Consider the following 24,538-nt stretch of genomic DNA (forward strand, 5'->3'; position numbering starts at 1 on the left):
TCAATAATTTCAGTCAATGGAGCTATATGGATGGCCTCTTCCAGGGCCTCAAACCAGAATGCCGCCGCGGCCGTGACAGGCGCAATGCATGCAAGGGGCTATAAAATAAAGCCTTGTTGAATAAACATTTTCTTAAGGTAACCCTCCAATTTTTTATCCATTGGATCTGAAAAAGCACAACTGTCCTCAACCGGGATAGTAGTACGCTTTGCTAAAGTAGAAACTGCTCCCTCCACCTTAGGGACCGTCTGCCATAAGTCCCGTGTAGTGGCGTCTATTGGAAACATTTTTCTAAATATAGGAGGTGGGGAAAAAGGCACACCCGGTCTATCCCACTCCTTGCTAATAATTTCTGTAAGCCTTTTAGGTATAGGAAAAACATCAGTACACACCGGTACCGCATAGTATTTATCCAGCCTACACAATTTCTCTGGTTCTGCAACTGTGTTACAGTCATTCAGAGCAGCTAATACCTCCCCAAGCAACACACGGAGGTTCTCAAGCTTAAATTTAAAATTAGAAATCTCTGAATCAGGATTCCCCGAATCAGAGATGTCACCCACAGACTGAAGCTCTCCGTCCTCATGATCTGCATATTGTGACGCAGTATCAGACATGGCCCTTACAGCATCTGCGCGCTCTGTATTTCTCCTAACCGCAGAGCAATCGCGCTTGCCTCTTAATTCAGGCAACCTGGATAATACCTCTGACAGGGTATTATTCATGATTGCAGCCATGTCCTGCAAGGTAATCGCTATGGGCGTCCCTGATGTAATTGGCGCCATATTAGCGTGCATCCCCTGAGCGGGAGGCGAAGGGTCTGACACGTGGGGAGAGTTAGTTGGCATAACTTCCCCCTCTTCAGAATCTTCTGGTGATATTTATTTTATAGTTAAAGACTGATCTTTACTGTTTAAGGTGAAATCAATACATTTAGTACACATTCTCCTATGGGGCTCCACCATGGCTTTCAAACATAATGAACAAGTAGTTTCCTCTGTGTCAGACATGTTTAAACAGACTAGCAATGAGACTAGCAAGCTTGGAAAACACTTTAAACAAGTTTACAAGCAATATAAAAAACGTTACTGCACCTTTAAGAAACACAAATTTTGTCAAAATTTGAAATAACAGTGAAAAAAGGCAGTTACACTAACAAAATTTTTACAGTGTATGTAACAAGTTAGCAGAGCATTGCACCCACTTGCAAATGGATGATTAACCCCTTAATACCCAAAAATAATAAAAGACAAAAACTTTTTTGTTTTTTTTTGTTTTGTTTTTCAAACAGTCACAACAACTGCCACAGCTCTACTGTGGCTTTTTACCTCCCTCAAAAACGACTTTGAAGCCTTTTGAGCCCTCCAGAGATGTCCTGGATCATGCAGGAAGAAGCTGGATGTCTGTGTCTGTAATTTTTGCTGTGCAAAAAAACGGCAAAATAGGCCCCTCCCACTCATATTACAACAGTGGAAAGCCTAAGGAAACTGTTTCTAGGCCAAATTCAAGCCAGCCATGTGGAAAAAAACTAGGCCCCAATAAGTTTAATCACCAAATACATATAAAAACGATTAAACATGCCAGCAAACGTTTTATATTACATTTTTATAAGAGTATGCATCTCTATTAATAAGCCTGATACCAGTAGCTATCACTGCATTTAAGGCTTTACTTACATTAGTTCGGTATCAGCAGCATTTTCTAGCAAATTCCATCCCTAGAAAAATATTAACTGCACATACCTTATTGCAGGAAAACCTGCACGCCATTCTCTCTCTGAAGTTACCTCACTCCTCAGAATATGTGAGAACAGCCATGGATCTTAGTTACTTCTGCTAAGATCATAGAAAACGCAGGCAGATTCTTCTTCTAAATACTGCCTGAGATAAACAGTACACTCCGGCACCATTTAAAAATAACAAACTTTTGATTGAAGAATAAACTAAGTATAAAACACCACACTCCTCTTACGACCTCCATCTTGGTTGAGGCTTGCAAGAGAATGACTGGATATGACAGTTAGGGGAGGAGCTATATAGCAGCTCTGCTGTGGGTGATCCTCTTGCAACTTCCTGTTAGGAAGGAGAATATCCCATAAGTAATGGATGATCCGTGGACTGGATACACTTAACAAGAGAAATTACATTCGATCACAGAATGAGCATATCCCTAGACACGAACATCAGCTTGTTGCACAACATATATCAATACGTGTATGTTACAAAAGGATCTATATAGGCAGAGCATGGACCGCAGACTCAGCTGCACTCTAGGTCCCAAAGGAAGCACAGTCTTGTGCACATTATGGAAAGGATCTTAATAAGTAGAGCATTGACCGCAGCCTGAGCTGCACTCTAGGTCACAAAGTAAAGCAAAGTCATATGAAATACTTGCAAGATCCTCCGGAGGTATACCTCGTAAGTAACAGACATTACGGCATTGCTGCTCACTCCTCACCTCCTCTCTGGGCGTCTTTTCAACAGCGTGACGTATGGTAAAGGAGTGGCTTATCTGAGACAAATGTCCGTGAGTGGTTCCAGCACACAAAGGCCGCTCCTTATTGGCCAACAGCGTTTCCAGCTGATAGAATAGTGTGTTTTGAAAACCACAGTTCCTTTCGAAAATGTAATGTCCTTCTATAGACAATTCCTTAAGTTTGATGCTGCTGCGGATATTCACCACAATGGAAAGTCCCTGCTGTCGATACATATGTACTGCTCTGCAGTTACACTTTATCATAATGCCACACAGGTAGGCAGGCAAGGGGTCTCTCCAAAAGGGCTTTCTGTTACTGTTATACAGCTCCCATATTTTTGCAAAAACAACATATAGGTGATAGTCGACTTACACCAGTGTTAGGTTAAAACACATAAGTGTCAAACACATAGGTGCCAACGCACGTTTCACCCCCACATAGAGTATGTGTCTCAGGGGCTTCATCAGGGCATAGTTAGTCCACTCAGAACCTCCTCCTTATATAGCACCTGATATCATTCAGGCGATTGCTTCCATGCCTTTCTCCATTTCTTAAAGGGGACATTAGCACCTAAAGGCTACTATGTTGAAGCATTGCCCATTCTTAAAGATAGCTATGACTACAACATAACACGCATAATTCCTAACGGGTATGTTAATCATAAATTTCATAGTCATAATTCACTATGTTTTATTTAATTTATAATGGCACTCACTTTGAAGAGAACACATATAGATCCATTACTCATCTGAAACCAAACTACCCAATTATATACATATATACAGTTTTCATACTTTTAACAGTTCAGTCTTTAGATACATTATATTAAGGGTGTAGTCACAGAAAACTAGCAAATTCTAGCTGGTCATTAAGCTCTACCGGAAGCCTAGTCCCTAGTCTAAAGATCCATTTGGCTTCTTTTTGAAGTAGAATCCTGTCATTATTTCCTCCATGGCCAGAGGTTATCCCCTTATCTATAACTATAAATTTCAGGGAAAGAACCTCACTGTTATGCCAATACAAAAAGTTGACCTCACTGTTATGTGAAAAAGAACTGGCACATTTTGACTCTGGATGACAGAATTAGAGAAGTGGTAGGCGAAGGGCTATTGATGGTAGCAAGAAAGGCTCCGAAACCTAAGGGATAAACTGATCAAAAGCCAATTTATTAGAGGACCATCTAATTCTGATTGGCAAAGAAAAAACTAAGGGATAAAAGGTAGTTTCCCATGTGGACATTGTGTCTACTGTATACACATGGATAGTACCAAACAATTTTCTGTTGTCGATAAAAAGATATACGACATTAGATTTTTCTTTAATTGCAAATCAGAAGGAGTGATTTACCTCCTACGATGTTCATGCCCAGTCTTTTATGTTGGGAAAACCAAAAGAGTGATAAAGGACCAGGTACAGGAACATAGAGATGATTTTCTCTTTTCAAGAGATACAAATGTGGCCAGACATTTTGCAATGGCACATAGCAGTGAGGTTCATTCCCTGAAATTTATATGATCCAGATGGAGTATGTAATTTTAAGACACTTAAATTCACTTTTATTTTCAAAAGTGCTTCGTTCTTTTGATAAACAAGAATACACATATATTCTACACTAGTGGGAGCTAGCTGCAAATTTGTGCCTGCACACATTTGTCTTTCCTGATTGGCTAACTAGATGTGTTCAGTTAGCTGCCAGTAATTTCTTAACTGAAGTAAAATTGCAAAGTTGTTTAAAAATGTTCTATCCAAATGGTGAAAGAAAATTTGGGAGTTTCCTGTCCCTTTAAATAGTTACAGGAACATTTACAACATGTACAATTACATTTTTAGATTGTAATTTATTAAAAAGAGACAGTACATGGAACATATACTTGAATGCATTCAAAGCATTCTAATAATAGGCCAGGCCTTACCTTAAAAAGGGACACAACATAATAAATACATTGTATGCACCTCTCTATCATGGGTTCTGTCATTATGGAACTTAGGTTATGCTGCACATGTGCAAACAGGTCAGCACTGGCATGTAGTAAAAGATTTCAACATGGTGGTACTCATAGCTAGAGGGAGGCGGTAATAATAACCTCAATTACAAAAAAAAAAAGTGCCAGAGCTTCAGCCAATCATACATGTACTCAATACTTTCTAACCCACTGACTCTAAGAAGCTTTAGTTTAACCCTTTGTTTACTAGTAACCTACAACAACAGTTACATAATCTATTTTCCAGTAACAATGGTTTAACCCACTGATTGTCAGTTATAATTAGCAGCAATTACTAGCCTGGTAATAAGGGGATCAAATCTATGCGCACACTCACCGCAGTGAGTCAAACCATCGATTCTCTGTAATACACAAATACACCAGTAATGTAATCTTTGACTGGGCAGAACACACAAGGGCAATCAAGGGGTAATCATTGCTACATAACACTTGATTGGCCAGAACAAAGCAACCCACATATAAGCAACTTGGAGTGAAATTCAGTCTTGATGAGAAAGTGCTGCAAGAAAAACTAGTTTGGATAACCCTGGATTAAACAATGACAATAGGTGGGAAACAAAACAAACAGGATGAAGAAAAAAAGGAAGCTACAACCGATTTTTAAAACATCTTTTTTTAAGAGGCAGCATGTTATGGAACGCTCATAGGATAAACGCTGCAGTTGACCATGGCCTTTGCAAACTATAGGACCTATTACATAGATTGCATAGTGCAATGTGCATTGTTTCTACAGTTCATTAACACAACTATTAAAGGTTAATCATTAAGCTCAAAACACTGTCATTGTTTTTTTAAAGCTTTTTCTACAAAGCGGTGTCCTCATTTCCACTATCACAGAATAATAAACATTTAGGGCCAGATTACAAGTGGCACGCTAACAGTTATGCGCGAGCGAAAAGGTGTTTATCACGGGTGTTTGCGCGCATTGGGAAAGTAAACGCGATCGCTTGAGCGCAATTGAAGTTAACGCACATCGGGATAGTACGTCCTCAGAGTTCTGGTTAACTGTATTGCAAAACAAAAGTTTAGTTAAGTTTACATTCCTGCTTTTTCAAATAAAGATACTAAGAGAATGAAGAAAAAAAATGATAATAGGAGTAAATTAGAAAGCTGCTTAAAATTTTAAAATTGCATGCTTTATCTGAATCATGAAAGAAAACATTTTGGTTTCATATCCCTTTAATCATGTATTAAAATGACGCTCTCTGAATCATGAAAGTTTTTCATTTTGACTTTCACGTCCCTTTTAAAAAAAGAATCCTTTCTACTGAGCTATAGAAACAAAGAATAGCTACTTATAAACGTAAGTGTGCCATACTGTTTGTGACACTAAGACACTAAAGGTGTAAACAAAGAACTGCGTGCTCAGCAAGAATGCTGGATGGTTACAGACTGGAAGTAAAATGAGAACAAAGTTCATAGAAGAATTAAGTGTTTGTTGGAGGAATGTGGTGCTAGAATGGGAAAGGGGCCAGAAGTTATTTTGTGTTTAACAGAGGCACTCAACGTTTTTGATGTTTGGCTGAATTCCTGAACTGCCAAGAACATTTTATACTTAGAGAGTATTGATAGATAGATAGATAGATAGATAGATAGATAGAAAGGATAACATTTAAAGGGACATAATAGTGTAAAAAGAAAATGCCCTTATATGTTAGACTCTAGAGCATTTACTTATTGAACTATGGTTTGCACATATATGTTTAACCTCTGCAACGAGGGTAAGCACGGTTAAAGTCAGCTGCAAAGCACTACTTGGAGCTAGCTGAACAGATCTGGTGAGCAAATGACAAGAGGCATGTGTGTGTAGTCAATCACCAGCAAGCACCCTGCAGTGCATTGCTGTTCTTAAGCCTACTTAGATACTAATAATATAGAAACATAGAATTGGTCAACATAAAAAACAAAGGACCCAAGTCTGCCCACATTTCCTATTGAGTATAAGCTCTATTAGTTGTATGTAGCATAGCCTCTGGTTATCCCAGACATTATCCTTAACAGCTCTTATGGAAGTATTTATGCCATGAATTAACAACCCTTTCTGTGAAGAAGTTCTTCCACAAATAACTCCTGAACCTTCAACTTGAGATCATGACCCCTTGTTCTGGTGTTATTTTTTTGGTAAACCTTACTAAATCTTTTAAAAGGGACAGTAAAGTCAAAGAGAAACTTTCACGATTGAGGTAGAACGTGATATTATACGTCAATTGGAAATTATCTCATTTGCTTCCTTTGTTAAAAATCATAGCTAGGTAGGCTCAGGAGTGGCAATGCCCTAATGGGAGCTAGTTGTGGATTAGTGACTGCACATAAATGAAATTGGCTCATCCAATGTGATTAGCTAACTCCCAGTAGAGCATTGTTGCTTCTTCAACAAACAATAACAAGTGAATGAAGCAAATTTCATAATAAAAGTTAATTGGAAATTTGTTTAAAACTGTAAGCTCTGTCTGAATAACAAAAGAAAAATTTGGGGTTTCATGTCCCTTAAAGGGACATTCCAGTCAAAATGTAAATACACATATATGAATTACCGTACATCTTTCAATAGAAACATATTTGCAATATACATGTATTGCCAAAAATGCTTCTAGTAAACGTAATCTCTGTTTTTATGTTAATATTTTTCTCTGCACGTGAAGCACAGCTAGATATCCTCAGTGCACCAACATTTTGAATACTGCAGCTGCTAAGAGCACCAATGGGGCTTGTATCATGTCAACAATTAACAAATTGAGTCTTTACCAGATAGTACAAGCAGCTTAGGCTCTTTGAGCAAGTGCTGTGTTTAAAATGCTGGTGCACGGTGCATACTTAAATACACTTTTGAGACAGCTATAGCTTTCATTAGAAGCATTTTTGCTAATACATGTATAGTACAAAAATGCTTATATTCAAAACTGAAATGCATCAAAATGTGGATTCTAATTTTGGCAGGAATGTCATTTTAAGCATACTTGAAAGTTTTTTATCATATCCCCTCTTTCCCGTCTCTCCCATAAGAGATTATGTACAGATAATATACAGATTTAGATCATTGAGGTTTTCCCTTGTACAGTTTTATTTTATTAGACTATGTACCATGTTAGCACCCTACAGTTTATAATGTTCTTTGGGCAACAGGTATTTCCTGGTTGATGGGCAATTCCTGCAGGAGTTTATTCATATCTGTTCTCAATTTTCCAAAGATTAGATAAACAATTCACAAGAGGTATGTATCTAGACTGCAAAACAACATACATTTTGCTAATAAAACAACTTAAAATATTTATTTTGTATGTGGATTGTTTGCAAAGCACTGCTTAATTGCTGATATATACTGCAAATTTAAAGAAGACTTACGTAATTTTTTTTTCTTCTTTTCGAATACCAGGAACCTGTTTTTAAAACAAAAACAAACACACAAAAAACTTGCAGACACCTGTCTTAAGGGTATAGAAATATACATTTGAAATATAGTTTAACAGAAAATGATTTGTAGGGTTATACTTTAAAAAGGACAGTACAGTCATAATTAAACAAATTGATTGGATAGAACATTTTAAACAACTTTCCAAATTACTTCTTTTATCAATTTTCCTTAGCTCTCTTGGTATCCTTTGACAAAGAGTAATCCTAGGTGAGCTATGGAGTGTACATGTGTCTTGAGCCATCTGACAACATTGTTTATGGCAATGTTATACATAGTTACAAACACTGCAGACATAGACTGCTATAGGTATGTGCACGCTCCTAAGTTCCTATCAGCCTACCTAGGCTTAATCTTCAACAAAGAATACAAATAGAAGAAAGCAAATTTGATAATAGAAGTAAATTGGAAAATAGTTTACAATTGCATGCTCTGTCTGAATCATGGAAGTTTAATTTTGACTTTACTGTCCCTTTAAACCAGTAAATCTGTAATTCATTTTGCTGTGATTATGATCCCTGGGACATGATGCAGATCTAGGACAAAAACCAATTGTGAGATCTTTGAGCATTAATTATCTTGCTCTTGTAGTGACAGGCATTATATAATACTTTGTCTAGACACTTTTTGGTTCACAGTATTGCTCATTAAGGGGGCAGAGTAAAAAATATAACGTGTTCTTACCTGATAAATGAATTTCTTTCTTTATTGGTGGTGAGAGTCCACAATTCATTACTGTTGGGAATTAATCACCTGGCCACCAGAATGAGGCAAACAGACCGTACAGCAAGAACTTTAATATCCCTCCTACTTCACTGACCCTCCTAGTATTATGTAAAGCCAAGAAATGGAGGACCAAGTAAGAATTACAGCAGGGTAAAGAGGTGCAAACTACTGCTACTAGGAAATTGGGTGGATTCGTGGACGCTCAACACCAAGAAAGAAAGGAATTTATAAGGTAAGAATAAATTATGTTTTCTCTTTCTTACGGTGGTGAGAGTCCACAATTCATTGCTGTTGAGAACCAATACCCAAGCTGTGGAGTCCATGAAAAAATGGGTGGGACAAAAGGAAGGCAGGCACCTATCAGAAACTATAACCAGCCAAAAGCTGCCTCAGCCGAGGCAAAAACATCAAAATGATAACATTGGGAGAAAGTGTGTAAAGACAACCATATTGCAGTCATGCAAATTTGTTCTACTGATGCCTTGTTCGTGAAAGCCCAAGGAGACCCAGAAAGAGTCTAATGAACTGCAATACATAAAGGTGGCTTCTTCCCCGCCTCCAATAAGTACTATGAAATAGACTCTTCAACTATGAAGCTAAAGTAACAGAAGTTGCCTTCTGACCTTTAGGTTTACCTAAAAACAAAAACAAACTAGTAGAATGCCAAAAGTCTTTAGAAGTCTGTAAATCACTGGTACTCAAACCTGTCCTCAGGCCTCCCAAACAGGTCAGATTTTGAGGATATCTGAACTAGTGCACATGTGAAATAATTAGCCGATTAGTATGGTTATTTTACCTGCTCTCACCAAAGGTAATCCTGAAAATCTGGCCTGTTGGGGAGGACTGAGGACAGGTTTGAAAACCAGGGCTGTAGATAAAACTTCAATGCTCTGACTACATCTAGATTGTGCAATAATCTCTCTTTTGCAGATTTCTGATGGAACTACATTTTCCTGGTTAATATTCTCTGAAGAAACCACCTTAGGTAATAAACTGTACAAAGTATGTAAAACCACTTTGTCTTGATGAAATAGATACGGAGAATGACAAGAATGAGCAGACAACTCAGAGATTCTTCTAGCTGAAGGAACATCATAACATAAACATTTCCAGGATACTGTAGATCCAATGTATGCATAGGTTCAAAGGGAGGAGGAGGATTGGAAATCCCTTAGGACCAAATTTAAATTCCATGGAGGAAAAATTGGCTTAGTAACATTTTAACAAAGGCTTGAATATCTGGAAGATGAGTCAGCTATCCTGTGTAATAAAACTGAAAAGTGCAGAAATGTGGTCCTTTAGCGTTTAGTAAATCATTGTGAATAAACTGAAAGATTTATAGAACCCCAACAGAATGCCATGAATAGCCTAGTTTCCACACCTTATAGTAACTGGCATGCGAGTCTGAACTAAGGTATTCACCACAGAGTAAGAGAACATCTTTGTAAAAGAACTAAGTGTTCAATTTCCAAGAAGTCAAACTGAGAGACTGAAGATCTTGATTAAAGAAAAGCTCTTGTGACAATAGATCTGAACGTTGAGAAAGGCATCACAGAGGGGAGCTGGACATCTGAAACAGATTGGCATACCATGTTCTGCGAAGCCAACCATCTATTAGAATTGATGAAATTTGTTCCTGCTTGATGTGAGCAATCACCCTCCGGAGAAGCATAATTGCTGGGAACAGATAGACAAGATAAAAGGACCAAGGAACTGCTAGTGCAGCTATCAATACCTCCTGATGAGCTCTCTACCTCAACCCACATCTTGCTAGCTTGTTACTGAGATGAGAAGCCATCAAGTCAATCTCTGGGAGACCCAGTGACACATCAACTGATCAAAATTCTCCTGATTGAGGGACCAATTACCCGAATGTAGTGTCTGACGACTCAGATAATCCACTTGCCAGTTGTTGACCCCAGGAATGTGAAGTGCTGAGATGGTACACTGATGAACTTCTGATCAATTCTGGATACAAGAAACCTCTTTCATCTATAGAGCACTGAGTACCACCCTGATGATTGATATAGGAAAGCACTGTAATGGTGTCGGCCTAAAAATTAATGAAAGGGGCTAACTTGAGCAGAGGCCAAGCCTTAAGGTCTCTTAAGATCGCACAGTGATCCAAGAAAGCGACTATAAATTCTGAGAAGCAATTTGGAGTTTGGGCTGATCTGGCAACTAATGAGTTCCTGAATAGCCTCTAAAGATGATTCTTCTGAAACCAAATGAGATAAGGAGTCACACCAAAGAGAAGCAGCTCCTGCAACACAAGCGATACCTTCAGCCGGTTGAAACATCAAACCCCCTTGCAAAAAGGCCTTCCTAAGAAAACTTTCCAGCCTTTTATCTATAGGAGCTCTGAAAGAAGTGCTATGTTCCAGAAGAATCATGGTTTGTCTAGCTAAAGTAGAGATACCTACCTTAGGAATTGTTTCACAAAGTTGGGGGAAGAAATAAATGTAACTCCAGGTTTGTCCCATTCTTTTGGAAATAATTTCAGTGAGAAGGGCAGAAACTGGAAAAAAACCTCAACGGACTTAGACTTAGGTTTGAAGATGAGATTCAGTTGATTAACACTCCTATTCTGAGCAGACTTGGGGTCCTAAACCCCCAAAGTCTGCAAAATCTCATTAAATAAGGAAAGAATATGCCAGAGCTAAAAATTAAAAGGTCGGGTCCTCACATTCATGATCAGAATTTGTGGAGAATTTCTCAGAGGAGTCATCAGAATCTCCTATCTGAGCTAGCCCAATAGCCAAAGGAACCGTAAGAATCTTACTTCTAGCAGAGGAACTAGAAAAGACACATTTGTTTACGCTTACTGGGAGGTGGCATAATAGCCATAACACCAGAAATAGCAGACCTTACATGTTCCTTAAAACTTGGGAGAAAAATCAGTAACACCAACACCATCCTGAGTAGTATACACAGGTGGTGGACAAACAGGATTTAAATTAGTAGACGTAGTCAAATGAGATTGCAATTCTACTTACAAGAGCACTTAGCTAACCACAATGCAATGCACTATAGTAAAATTAGATAGAACAAGAGGCACAGTATCAGTAAATAGCACAGGACACTTGTAAAAATAAAAGTGTATGGTAATATGCATAAATAAACTATATATTAAATACAGTAAGTACAATGAATATCAACCAACGTTAAGCGCATACCGCAGAGAAGTAACAAAAATACATATTGTTCCAAATAATAGTGAAATTCACCGACTTCACCCCAGTATTAGCCAACTAACGCTCCACCCATGGAATAGGATCTTACCCCTCCGGTACCAGAGCAGCCTTAGTAATGGAGACAGGAAGAAGTGTGGAGAGCTCGCCAAAAAGAAGAGTGGTGCTAAATGATTAACCCCCAGCCTCCCGGAGGACCTTTGCAGTGTGCTCTGCTTCATGTGCATAGTGCCTTGAAGACTGGATCCAAGGATCTTCTCAGTGCTCCTGCTGCTGTCTGTCAGAGTGTGGAGTGCTAAGAAAACCGTCCGCAATACATTTAAAAGGAGCCAGCACCTGTTAATGTGAAAAATAAAGTGAAGCACTTTAAACACCATATATCGCCAAATAAAACTGTATGACAACCTGGTATGTAATGTACAAAAAAAAAAGTAATCTGAGGTATAGTCCACTGATTTCACTAAATCACCTGTGCACAAATATCATGCAGTGTATAATAACCCAGCCATTATTTAAATGCTGAGGACTTTGAGTGGTAAATGTCTGTAATATGCCAGGTATGAGCTCAGTTGCCGTGTGTGTCAACCTGTTTTAAACTGGGTATGCTATACATACAACCTACTAATAGCCTGGGGGCTGTGCGAGACAAGAAGCAGGTACTTACCCAGTGAATGTCCCCTACGCTGTTCTTACTGGAAACAGTAGAGAGCCCATCCTGTACGGTTACTGACAGTAGGAACTGCCCCAGTGACACCCAAGACAGGCTTGTGACCACTACTCCCGCAAGGAGATTTACATTGCACAGCCAGTGCTATGTATTTATCTTTTAAGTTTTAACCTTATGAGGGAAAATTGGAATTAATATCCCTTAGTTCCTAAATAAAATCCTGACCACCTCTATCTTCTCCGGCTCCTATAACGAGGCAAAGAAACACTGGTAGGGTCAGCTCTTGCTGTAAGGTGTCTCTGCCTCCTCCTGTTAACCAGGTGATGAATTCCCAACAGTAAAGAATCATGGACTTTCATCACCATAAAAAGGAAGCTACTTTACCTTTATTTTATCATCTGAAACTGCCACCCATACTGAAAATGTGTATACTGTAGTATTCAGAGGAAAGTTATGTAAGCAAGACTAATCAAAACAAATCAACCTCCCAGTGGGGGAGAAAGAGAATGCCCTGCATTTTAAATGGTATTACTCCATCAGTTTTAAAAGGGACATAAAACCCACATTTTTTCTTTCACGGTTCAAATAGAGCATGCAATTTTAAATAACTTTCTAATTTACTTCTTTTAACAAATGTTCTACATTCTCTTGGTATCTTTTGCTGAATAACAGGAAGGTAAGCTCAGGAGTGTGCACATGCCTGAAACACTATATGCCAGCAGTTTTGCAAGAATGTTATCCATTTGCAAAAGTACTAAATTGCAGAACTATGTCCTGCCATGTACTGCTCCAGACACCTACCTAGGTATTTATTCAACAAAGGATACAAAGGGAACAAAGCAAACTTGATTATAAAAGTAAAATGGAAACTTTTTAAAATTGTATGTTCTGTCTGAATCACAAAAATAAATATATTTTTTGTTTGATATTTCTTTAAATACAATAAACTCTTATCTGCTGCTTGCCTGAGTACAACGTCCTTTTATGTCCATAAAGGGAAATTGAAATTAGTGGTAAAGCCCTAGCATAATATTGCACAACACTTTGAAACTCAAACTGGGGTTCTATAGGGTTCAATTTTTTTTTTTTTTTTAAGAAACCATTTAATCAGTGCTAATTAAGCATGTACATCTACAACAATATAGCATATTTACTAATCAATGCCAGATATTTGCACAGTAATCCGCATTTGGTGCCTTTTGAACATTAAAAAAGGTTAAAACAAAATATACAGTACTATAATAAGCTCCTTTGCAGGAGGACAGTAGCCTCAAGTCTGCTTCCAACAATTCACGCCCCTTTAACGTACCATAAACACATACAGCTAGATTACAAGTTATGCGCGATATAGGGAAATTAACGAACACAACAAAAGTTGCGTTATTTAGCCCCCTATAGCGCAGCCATTAAAAGTTTTCAAACAGCCGGCTTGTGCGTGCAATATGGTGCTTTTAAGCTCCATGGGCACGATCCGATATACGGCGCAGGTTTCGGCGCAAGCGTGGAAACATGCGCTGCCCGTAGTTTCAGCTCGCAACTAGAGCTATCCTATATACGGCGCCGTCAGATGCTAAAGTGCCGTAAGTCTGACAAACTAGCGATGTCCAGAAATCTGCGTAAGTACAAATTTCTGGAGTCGCCAGTGACTTACGGCACTTTAGAAACTGCCGGCGCCTACAAAAACGGACTAAAGTATTAAATCTCCCGTACTGTCTAACACGCCTCCCAAACATAGCCCGACACGTATACCCCTCTATCCGCTATCCCCCCTCACTCTCCTAATAATAAATGCATTAACCCCGGACCCCGCCGCTCCCGGACCCCGCCGCACCTAATAAAGTTATTAACCCCTTAACCGCCGCTCCCGGACCCCGCCGCCACCTATATTAACTAACCCTTAATGTGAGCCCCTTACACCGCCGCCACCTACATTACCTAACCCTAATGTGAGCTCCTTACACCGCCGCCACCTACATTACCTACACCCTAATGTGAGCTCCTACCCCGCCGCCAGCTATATTAAAATTATTAACCACTAATCTAATCCCCCTACCCCGCCGCCAGCTATATTAAAATTATTAACCCCTAATTTAATCCCCCTACCCCGTCGCCAGCTATATTAAATACATTAACCCTTAATCTAATCCCCCTACACTGCCGCCAGCTATATTAAATGTATTAACCCCTAATCTAATCCCCCTACATCCCGGTGTAGGGGGATTAGATTAGGGGTTAATACATTTAATATAGCTGGCGGCGGTGTAGGGGGATTAGATTAGGGGTTAATGTATTTAATATAGCTGGCGGCAGGGTAGGGAGATTAAATTAGGGGTTAATGTATTTAATATAGCTGGCGGCGGGGTAGGGGGATTAAATTAGGGGTTAATAATTTTAATATAGCTGGCGGCGGGGTAGGAGCTCACGTTAGGGGTAGGTAATGTAGGTGGCGGCGGTGTAAGGGGCTCACATTAGGGGGTAGGTAATGTAGGTGGCGGTGGTGTAAGGGGCTCACATTAGGGGGTAGGTAATGTAGATGGCGGCGGTGTAGGGGCTCACATTAGGGGGTAGGTAATGTAGATGGCGGCAGTGTAGGGGCTCACATTAGGGGGTAGGTAATGTAGATGGCGGCTGTGTAGGGGCTCACATTAGGGGGTAGGTAATGTAGATGGCGGCGGTGTAGGGGCTCACATTAGGGGGTTATACATTTAATGTAGGTGGCGGCGGAGTCCGGAAGTGGCGGTTAAGGGGTTATATACTTTATTAAGGATTGCGGCGGGGGATCGCGGTTGACAGGTAGATAGACATTGTGCATGCGTTAGGTGTTAGGTTTTATTTTGCAGGTAGTTTAGGGAGTTACGGGGCTCCAATACACAGCGTAAGGCTTACTACGCCTGCAATTTGTGGCGAGGTGAAAATGGAGTAGGATTTCTCCATTTTCGCCACATAAGTCCTTACGCTGTATATTGGATACCAAACTGTGCTGGTTTGGTATACCTGTCTATGGGCCAAAAAACTACGGCCGAAGGCAGAAATATACGAGCGTAACTTCTATGTTACACCGTATATGTGATACCGAACCAGCGCAAAATTTGGCGACGCCGGCTTTTGCGAGTGACGCTGCATATCGGATCGAGGCCCATATCGCACAAAATACAAGCGCTGTTTTGACATGCTCGTGCACGCTTTCCCCATAGACATCAATGGGGAGAGCAGGTCAGAAAAAAGTCTAACACCTGCGATCGCGGAATAAAAAGCTCAGTAATGCATCCCCATTGATGTCTATGAAGGAAAAAAACAAAAAAAACTAACGTTTAAACCCAACACCCTAACATAAACCCCGAGTCTAAACACCCCTAATCTCCTGCCCCCGACATCGCCACCATCTACTTACAGTTATTACCCCTAATCTGCCACTCCTGATATCGCCACCACTATATTAAAGTTATTAACCCCTATTCTGCCGCACCCCATCGCTGCCACTAAATAAAAGTATTAACCCCTAAACCTCTGGCCTCCCACATCACTACCAATAAATAAACCTAACACCCCCTAACTTTAACGTAATTAAAATAGAGCTAAACTAAACTTACAATTATTAACTAAATAATACAGATTTAAAACTAAATACTTACATGTGAAATCAAACCTAAGATAGCTACAATATAACTAATAGTTATATTGTAGCTAGCTTAGGGTTTATTTTTATTTCACAGGTAAGTTTGCATTTATTTTAACTAGGTAGACTAGTTAGTAAATAGTTAATAACTATTTACTAGCTACCTAGTTAAAATAAACCTAACCTGCCTTACACTTAAACCTAACATTACAAAAAATAAAAAAATAAATTATACAAAACAAAAAAAAAAAAAATCCTATTCTAATACCCTTAAAAAAAACTAATCTATAATAAACTACCAAGGGCCCTTAAAAGGGCCTTTTGTAGGGCATTGCCCTAAAGTTAACAGCTCTTTTGCTACAAAACAAACACCCCCTAACACTATACAAACCCCCACCCCCAAACCAACAAAATAAAAATAAAGTAAAACCTAATCTACCCATTGCCCTGAAAAGGGCATTTGTATGGGCATTGCCCTTAAAAGGGCATTTAGCTCTTTTGCTGCCCAAGCCCTAATCTAAAAATAAAAACCCACCCCAAAATGAAAAAAATACATTACACAAAATAAAGAAATTATCAAAAATAACTAAAATGATTCCTATTCTAATACCCATTTAAAAACATAACCCCCCCCCCCCAAACCTAATCTAGAATAAACTACCAATAGCCCTTAAAAGGGCCTTTTGTAGGGCATTGCCCTATGTTAAACAGCTCTTTTACCTGAAATTTTTTTTTTTATAAAGACCCATTAACATTACAAACCCCCACAAAATAAAAACTATCTAAAAAACCTAATCTACCCATTGCCCTGAAAAGAGCATTTAGCGCTTTTGATGCCCAAAACCTAATCTAAAAAAAACACCCCAAAAAACCCTAACACTAACCCCCCCCCGACGATCCACTTACAGTTTTTGAAGTCCCGCTTGAACGATCTTCATCCAGGTGGCAAAGTCCTCATCCAGGTTGCCGCAGTACACTGAATCTTCAATGCAAGGGAGCTGTTTCAAAATGGCGTCCCTTGCATTCCTATTGTCTGAAAATTTTGAATCAGCCAATAAGAAATTGAGCTGCTAAAATCCTATTGACAGTTCAAATCAGCCAATAGGATTTAAGCAGCTCTCATTCTATTGGATGATTCAAATTTTAGTGTAGTTTAGTTTTATTTAATTTGTAGTTTAAACTTAGTTCTTTTCATTTGACAGGTAAGTTAATTTAATTTAAGATAGGGAAATTGTAATTTTAATATAAAGTTAGGGGGGGCGTTACTAGTTTAATGTAGTTTATTGCGATGTGGGGGGCTTGCGGTTTAGGAGTGAATAGGTTTATTATAGTGGCGGCAGTGTAGGGCTTAATAACTTTAGTACAGTGGGGACGATGTGAGCGGACGGCAGATTAGGGGTTAATATTTATAGTGTTTGCAATGCGGGAGGGCGGCGGTTTAGGGGTTAATAACTATTATAGTGGTGACGATGTCGGGAGCGGCAGGGGTTAATAATTATTTAGTGGCGGCAATGTCGGGAGCGGCAGGGGTTAATAAGTTTAACCCCTTAATGACAACTGACGTACCAGGTACGTCCTGCAAAAACTGACAGTTAGTGACAATGGACGTACCTGGTACGTCAGTTGTCTAAGAGAGTGCTGGAAGCGATCGCAATCGCTTTCAGCAGCTCTCAGGGTATTGCAGTGATGCCTCGATATTGAGGCATCCTGCAATACCCTTTAAAAAGCATCCAATGCAGAGAGAGCCACTCTGTGGCCCTCTCTGCACCAGTAGCGATGGTGCCGTTCGTTGGTGGGTGGGAGCTTACAAGGGAGGCGGGTGGGCGGCCCATCGCTCCCCGGCATCCGGTTCCTGCAAGCGCTTTGTGCACGCCGGATGCTGGGAGCGTGCGGAGGGGGGCCTGCAGGGGCGTGCGCGTGCATGACTGTGTGTGTGCGCACACGTGCGCAGCAACCACTGCCACCAATGATTAGAGAAGAGAGAGGGGGCAGAAAACGTTTTTTTGGTTTTTTTAAAATAATAGGATCTGCTAGGGTAGGGGGATGGGGTTATTGGGGGGGCAGCTACACTACAGAAAACGCTGTATTTAAGAAAAAAAAAACACCTTTCTTTTTTGGGGAAAACTGGGTACTGGCAGATAGCTGCCAGTACCCAAGATGGTGGCAAACAGGTAGGTTGGGAGGGTTAGAGAGCTGTTTGGGGGGGGATCAGGGAGGTTGGGGGCTAAGGCAGGGGTCCATCACAGATGAATAATTAAAAAAAAAACAAAAAAAAAACACCTTTTATTTTAGTACTGGCAAACTTTCTGCCAGTACTTAAGATGGCGGGGACAATTGTGGGGTGGGGGAGGGAAGAGAGCTGTTTGGGAGGGATCAGGGGGTGGGATGTGTCAGGTGGGAGGCTGATCTCTACACTAAAGCTAAAATTAACCCTGCAAGCTCTCTACAAGCTACCTAATTAACCCCATAACTGCTGGGCATAATACAAGTGTGGTGCGCAGCAGCATTTAGTGGCCTCCTAATTGCTAAAAAGCAACGCCAAAGCCATATATGTCTGCTATTTCTGAACAAAGGAGATCCCAGAGAAGCATTTACAACCATTTGTGACATAATTGCACAAGCTGTTTGTAAATAATTTCAGTGAGAAACCTAAAATTGTGAAAAAATTAACTTTTTTTTTTTATTTGCTCGCATTTGGCGGTGAAATGGTGGCATGAAATGTACCAAAATGGGCCTAGATCAATACTTTGAGTTGTCTACTACACTACACTAAAGCTAAAATTAACCCTTCAAGGTCTCTACAAGCTCCCTAATTAACCCCTTCACTGCTGGGCATAATACACGTGTGGTGCACAGCGGCATTTAGTGGCCTTCTAATTACCAAAAAGCAATGCCAAAGCCATATATGTCTGCTATTTCTGAACAAAGAGGATCCCAGAGAAGCATTTACAACCATTTGTGCCATAATTGCACAAACTGTTTGTAAATAATTTCAGTGAGAAACCTAAAGTTTGTGACAAAATGTGTGAAAAAGTGAACGATTTTTTTTTATTTGCTCGCATTTGGCAGTGAAATGGTGGCATGAAATATACCAAAATGGGCATAAATCAATACTTTGGGTTGTCTTCTAAAAAAAAATATTTACATGTCAAGGGATATTCAGAGATTCCGGACAGATATCAGTGTTCCAATGTAACTAGCGCTAATTTTGAAAAAAAGTGGTTTGGAAATAGCAAAGTGCTACTTGTATTTATTGCCCTATAACTTGCAAAAAAAGCAAAGATCATGTAAACATTGGGTATTTCTAAACTCAGGACAAAATTTAGAAACTATTTAGCATGTGTGTTTTTTGGTGGTTGTAGATGTGTAACAGATTTTTGGGGTCAAAGTTAGAAAAAGTGTGTTTTTTTTAATTTTTTCCTCATATTTTATAAAAAATTTTTATAGTAAATTATAAGATAAGATGAAAATAATGGTATCTTTGGAAAGTCCATTTAATGGCGAGAAAAACGGTATATAATATGTGTGGGTACAGTAAATGAGTAAGAGGAAAATTACAGCTAAACACAAACACTGCAGAAATGTAAAAATAGCCATTGTCATTAAGGGTAAGAAAATTGAAAAATGGTCCAGTCATTAAGGGGTTAATATAGTATTTGCAAAACGGGAAGGCTTCGGTTTAAGGGTTAATAAGTAGTTTATGGGTGTTTAGTGTACTTTGTAGCAATTTAGTTATGAGATTTAGGTTACAGTTTTGTAGCGTAAAAATCATAACTACTGCTTTTAGATTGTGAAACAGATCTTGTCGGTATAGGCTGCAACGCAAGCTTTTTAGCCTCACCGCAAAACTCATAATGGCAGCGCTATGGAAGTCCCATGAAAAAACGTAATTTTTACGTGTGCGGAACTGACGTTGCAGTACAGGCTAAAAGGCTTGCGGTATAGCTATACCGACAAGAATTGTATTGGCTGCGGTGCTGCTTTAACGCTGAAATGTCAATTTTTTCAGCGTTAAAACACGAACGCACAACTCGTAATCTAGCTGATAGAAAGTAAAATATACTGGCTGCCCCAAAATAAAAAGGATTGTAATCACCATCATAACACATGCATATTTATATAGGCCGGTTTAAAACTGTAATATCAGTGGGTAAGAATTCATAAAAATATGAAGAAATACAAAACAAGCCAGTGTACACCTTTAAGAGTTAAATAATAAAAGCAGAATATAACTCGTGACAAAGCGAAAAAATCCTGAAGCAGCAAAGGAAAATGTCTACAAATTCCCATCTTAAACTGGCAACAGGAACCATCATGACAATGCAGAAAAAAAAAAACATATGGGTCCACACCTTAATTCATTTTAAAAAGACAAACATGTTTCGCAAGAATATTTGCTTTTCAATAAAATGACTCAAAGAAACATATTGCAGCACTTTTGTGTGTTTCTTTCCTATGTATTTATTCAATCCTTCACACTGTCTATCTCACTCTTCCTGCCTGCTTCTACTCCTATATATAACTGAAACAGTAAAAGATTTTAGAAGAAACATTTTTGCTTATGGAGTATATTGTAAAAATGCTCCCATTAAAGGGACATTAAACACAACTCCCTAAAATTAGGTGTGCTGCCATAATGGAACCTAGGTTTAACTGAAGGTGACTGAAGAAGGGCTGCTGCACATGTGCAAATAGATAAACACTGGAATGCAATGAAAGCTAGATTTCAACATGGTGGCACCCATGACTAAAGGGAGGAGGAGGATAACCTTAAAGTGAATGTAAAGTTTAATGAATCAGTGCCTAGTTTTTAAAAATACTCTTAAAAACAGGGGCACTTTAATTAATTAAACTTTACAATGAAGCAGATTTTTTAAAATACCTTTGTTTTATGGAAAGCAGACGAGTGATCCTCTGCCCGCAGCTCCTGCTGTACTTAGCACAGCGATGACAAATCTGGCTTCCTCCAAACGTTGTGTGGCCTCACAAGCTGGACGCAAAAGGGGGCAAGCAACGATTGGAGGATCGCCGGTCTGCTCCTGTTTTAAAGAGTATTATGAGCTGTGAAATCTTGCTGGCGCTCTACAAATACCAGATAATAATAAAAACCGGGCACTTATTCATTAAACTTTACATTCACTCTAATACTAAGCTTAATAACCCCATTAAGGACTGAAATGCACTTATGTACATTTCAGTTTTTATTATGTCTGTTTAAAAATATTTTTCTACTCTCTATTACATATATCATATTTCTATATATCTTATATATAAAAATAGTACAGGTTAAGCAATCACAACTGAGGTATCCTACAGACTCCATTAATTGTTGTACTTGCTATCATCTATAGGTGTGTAGGATTACCCAGGGAGTAAGTCGCAGTTTGCAGATACAACTGTACAAGGTGCATCTTCTTGGCATGTCAAGTGTTAAAAAGGTTTGCATTATATTGTCCTGTTTCATGTTGCACATTACAGCAAAAAAAAACTGTATTGGGGAACATACTGGCTTTTCTTGGGCAGGGAGAGGCTTGTATGCTAATTATACAGAGTGCACATCAGGGGTGACATCACTAGGCCTAGGAAGTTTAAAAAGCCAGAGTGTGTCTTACTAACCTGTGCCTTTGGTTGCAGGTGCTGGTAATCCGGCCCTCCACAAACTTAGACATACAAATTCAAACACACATTCATGCTATACAACCATGTCTCGACTGTGTATCAGTAAATTCGATAGACAATTAACATATGGTGAACTCATCCTAATAGCCTCAAGTAATTCCTTTGGATGTTAATCATATCACATCTGAAAAAGGGTTGTTCCCGTATTGGTACCATCACTAAAAATAAAGTTGAGTTTAAGTCAGTTATTAAAAAAAAAAAAAAAGGGTGCTAAATAAACTCACCCTGACTGTGCCACTGCACGTCACTAAACTCAGCGGCTTCTACCACAGTGCTCTTCTACCAATGAGGTGACGTTTTCACCTCTAAACCAATAGCTGTGCTAGCATACAGAACACTGTCAGATGACAGACAGTGCTATTTTTTTTTTAATAACTGATGACAAACTTAACTTTAATTTTAGTGATGGTAAATCCTAGTGTTTGTTAAACACTTGGATTTAACTTCACTTTAGGTAGATTGTGTTACCTTTTAATGGACCAACAAAATCATGGTTGTATTATTCATCTAAAGAAGAGACCTGTGAGGTCTTGAAAGTTTATGGAATAAAAAAAAAAAAAACTTGATTTTGTTGGTCCATTAAAAGATATCACAATTTACTTAAGGAACTATTATATCTCATGTATTTGAAATAAAACATGTCTTTTTTTTTTTTTTTTTTTACAGTCAGTAAATGAACTTATGCTAGTAAAAAAAAAAAAATGTGACAAGATTGCCTCTAACCATATACCACATTCTTTATCATCTGCCATTGAGACAAATTTTAAATTATACTTTTATGATTCATATACTCCACTGGTTTTCAGCCTTATTATCTTTAGGCTTCTGCCGAAAATTATATAAAAGGGAATCTCTAGATTTTTTTTTGGCTCTGACAAATCCGGATTTCAGCCATTTATGGCCATAGCCACTTGAAAGGAAAGGAAACGACCTCTAAGGTCATTAGCATGTTTCTTAAAGAGAACATTATCAGAACAATTACGCCTATGTCTCACATATTGGCCTATTGGAATACTCCTGTCTGTGCTTTGGGATGGTGACTAGAAGCTTCCAACAGTGCGTTTGCTGCGGTTGGTTTGCGAAAGCTTTCAGTTTTAATATTCAATCTATCTTTAATTAATAACAAATCCAAAAAATAAAACCACCTTATATCCAGTGACGTGCGGCTACGTCAGAGGCTGGTGAGGCAGTGGCTAGGATACGCCTTCATTCTTTAGATATCCTTTGTTGAAGAAATAGCAATGCACATGGGTGAGCCAATCACATGAGGTATCTATGTGCAGCCACCAATCAGCAGCTACTGAGCATATTTAGATATGAATAAATAAGATATGAAACCCATACATTGTCTTTTGTTTAGACAGAGCATACAATTTTTTAAAACATTTTTCCAATTTACTTCTATTGTCAAATTTGCTTTGTTCCAAATGTTATGATTTGTTGAAGAGATACAAAGGTTGGTCTCTAGGGCACTACATGGCAGGAACTAATGCTGACATATAGTGCTCTTGCAAATGGATAACATTCTTGCAAAACTGCTGCCAAATAGTGCTCCAGACATGTGCATGCATGCTCCTTGTTTAAAAATTGCATGCTCTATCTGAATCATGATAAACAAAGTTTGAGTTTCATGTCCCTTTAAATACTCACTTTTACTGGCTGATGTCACCACTAACATGCACACACCAATGCCTGCCAACAAACTTATAGATAGGGTTGCCAGGTGTCCGGTATTTCCGTTTTCTGTCTGCTAATTTCTTTTAAAAACAAAAAAAAACCAAGTTGTTCAAATGACAACTTGTGAGTGACATGTCAGTCACCTGTCTGGGAAGCGCAGCCGCTCCTCTTCTAATGCTGCTGGATGTGAGAGACATCATGTCAGTCACCTGATGCTCTAGTCTAGCGCGGGTGCTGCGTCTGCCTAGAAAACTTTCAAAGGACTTGGAGTGCTGTCACTCAGACTGGCTAAGCCTGTGAGGATTCTTGCTATAATAGATTTACAGCCTGCCAGATTTTGGGAGCCAGCTAGGCTAACCCTTCAACATGAGGTACATATTGTGACGTTGCAAGTGACAGCAAATGCTTTTTTTTTGTAGTTTTATATTCTTTATGGCCGCATGTGACCTTCCTGCTTTGTGAACTTTTTACTGACATTTGTATATAATTACATGTCTGAATAAATATCCTTTGTATATAGTAGCCCCTGGCCCTAGCCCTTTTTAACTAAGGTTTAAGGACATGATAGCATCATGCAGTTGCTGCAGATTTGTCGGCTACACATCCATGATGCGAATCTCCCGTTCCACCACATCCCAAAAGGTGCTCTATTGGATTGAGATCTGGTGACTGTGGATGCTATGGGAGTACAGTGAACTCATTGTCATGTTCAAGAAACCAGTTTTAGATTATTTGAGTTTTGTGACATGGTGCATTATCCTGCTGGAAGTAGCATCAGAAGATGGGTATACTGTAGTCATAAAGTGATAGACATGGTCAGCAACAATACTCAGGTAGGCCGTGGCGTTTAAACGATGCTCAATTGGAAAATATTATACTAGGAGGTGTGTGCACACACCTGCTTACTTTTGTGTCTACTATTGGTTGGGACTACGTGGCAGAGAGGTGTGTTTATATGGTCCAATGAGGATGCAGTATTCTCGGGCAAGGAGGTTTTACAATTAGGTTAGTTTTTGAAGAATGGAGCACTTATGATACATCCTAGAGTCACTTGCCATACACTGATGTATACTACATTATGTAGATTATGAATA

The 24,538-nt window shown here is 39.0% G+C and overlaps 1 protein-coding gene across 1 annotated transcript in view; it reads right to left on the bottom strand.

The window, feature by feature from the left end:
- ACO1 (aconitase 1) overlaps nucleotides 1–24,538 on the bottom strand; it is a 212,609-nt gene that overhangs the window by 180,676 nt on the left and 7,395 nt on the right. Inside the window, 1 exon segment of the mRNA XM_053702628.1 lies at nucleotides 7,822–7,856. The gene's annotated coding sequence lies outside the window, so the exon portion shown is untranslated.

Source organism: Bombina bombina, chromosome 2, assembly GCF_027579735.1.
Source record: "Bombina bombina isolate aBomBom1 chromosome 2, aBomBom1.pri, whole genome shotgun sequence".
NCBI classification, from domain to species: Eukaryota; Metazoa; Chordata; class Amphibia; order Anura; family Bombinatoridae; genus Bombina; species Bombina bombina.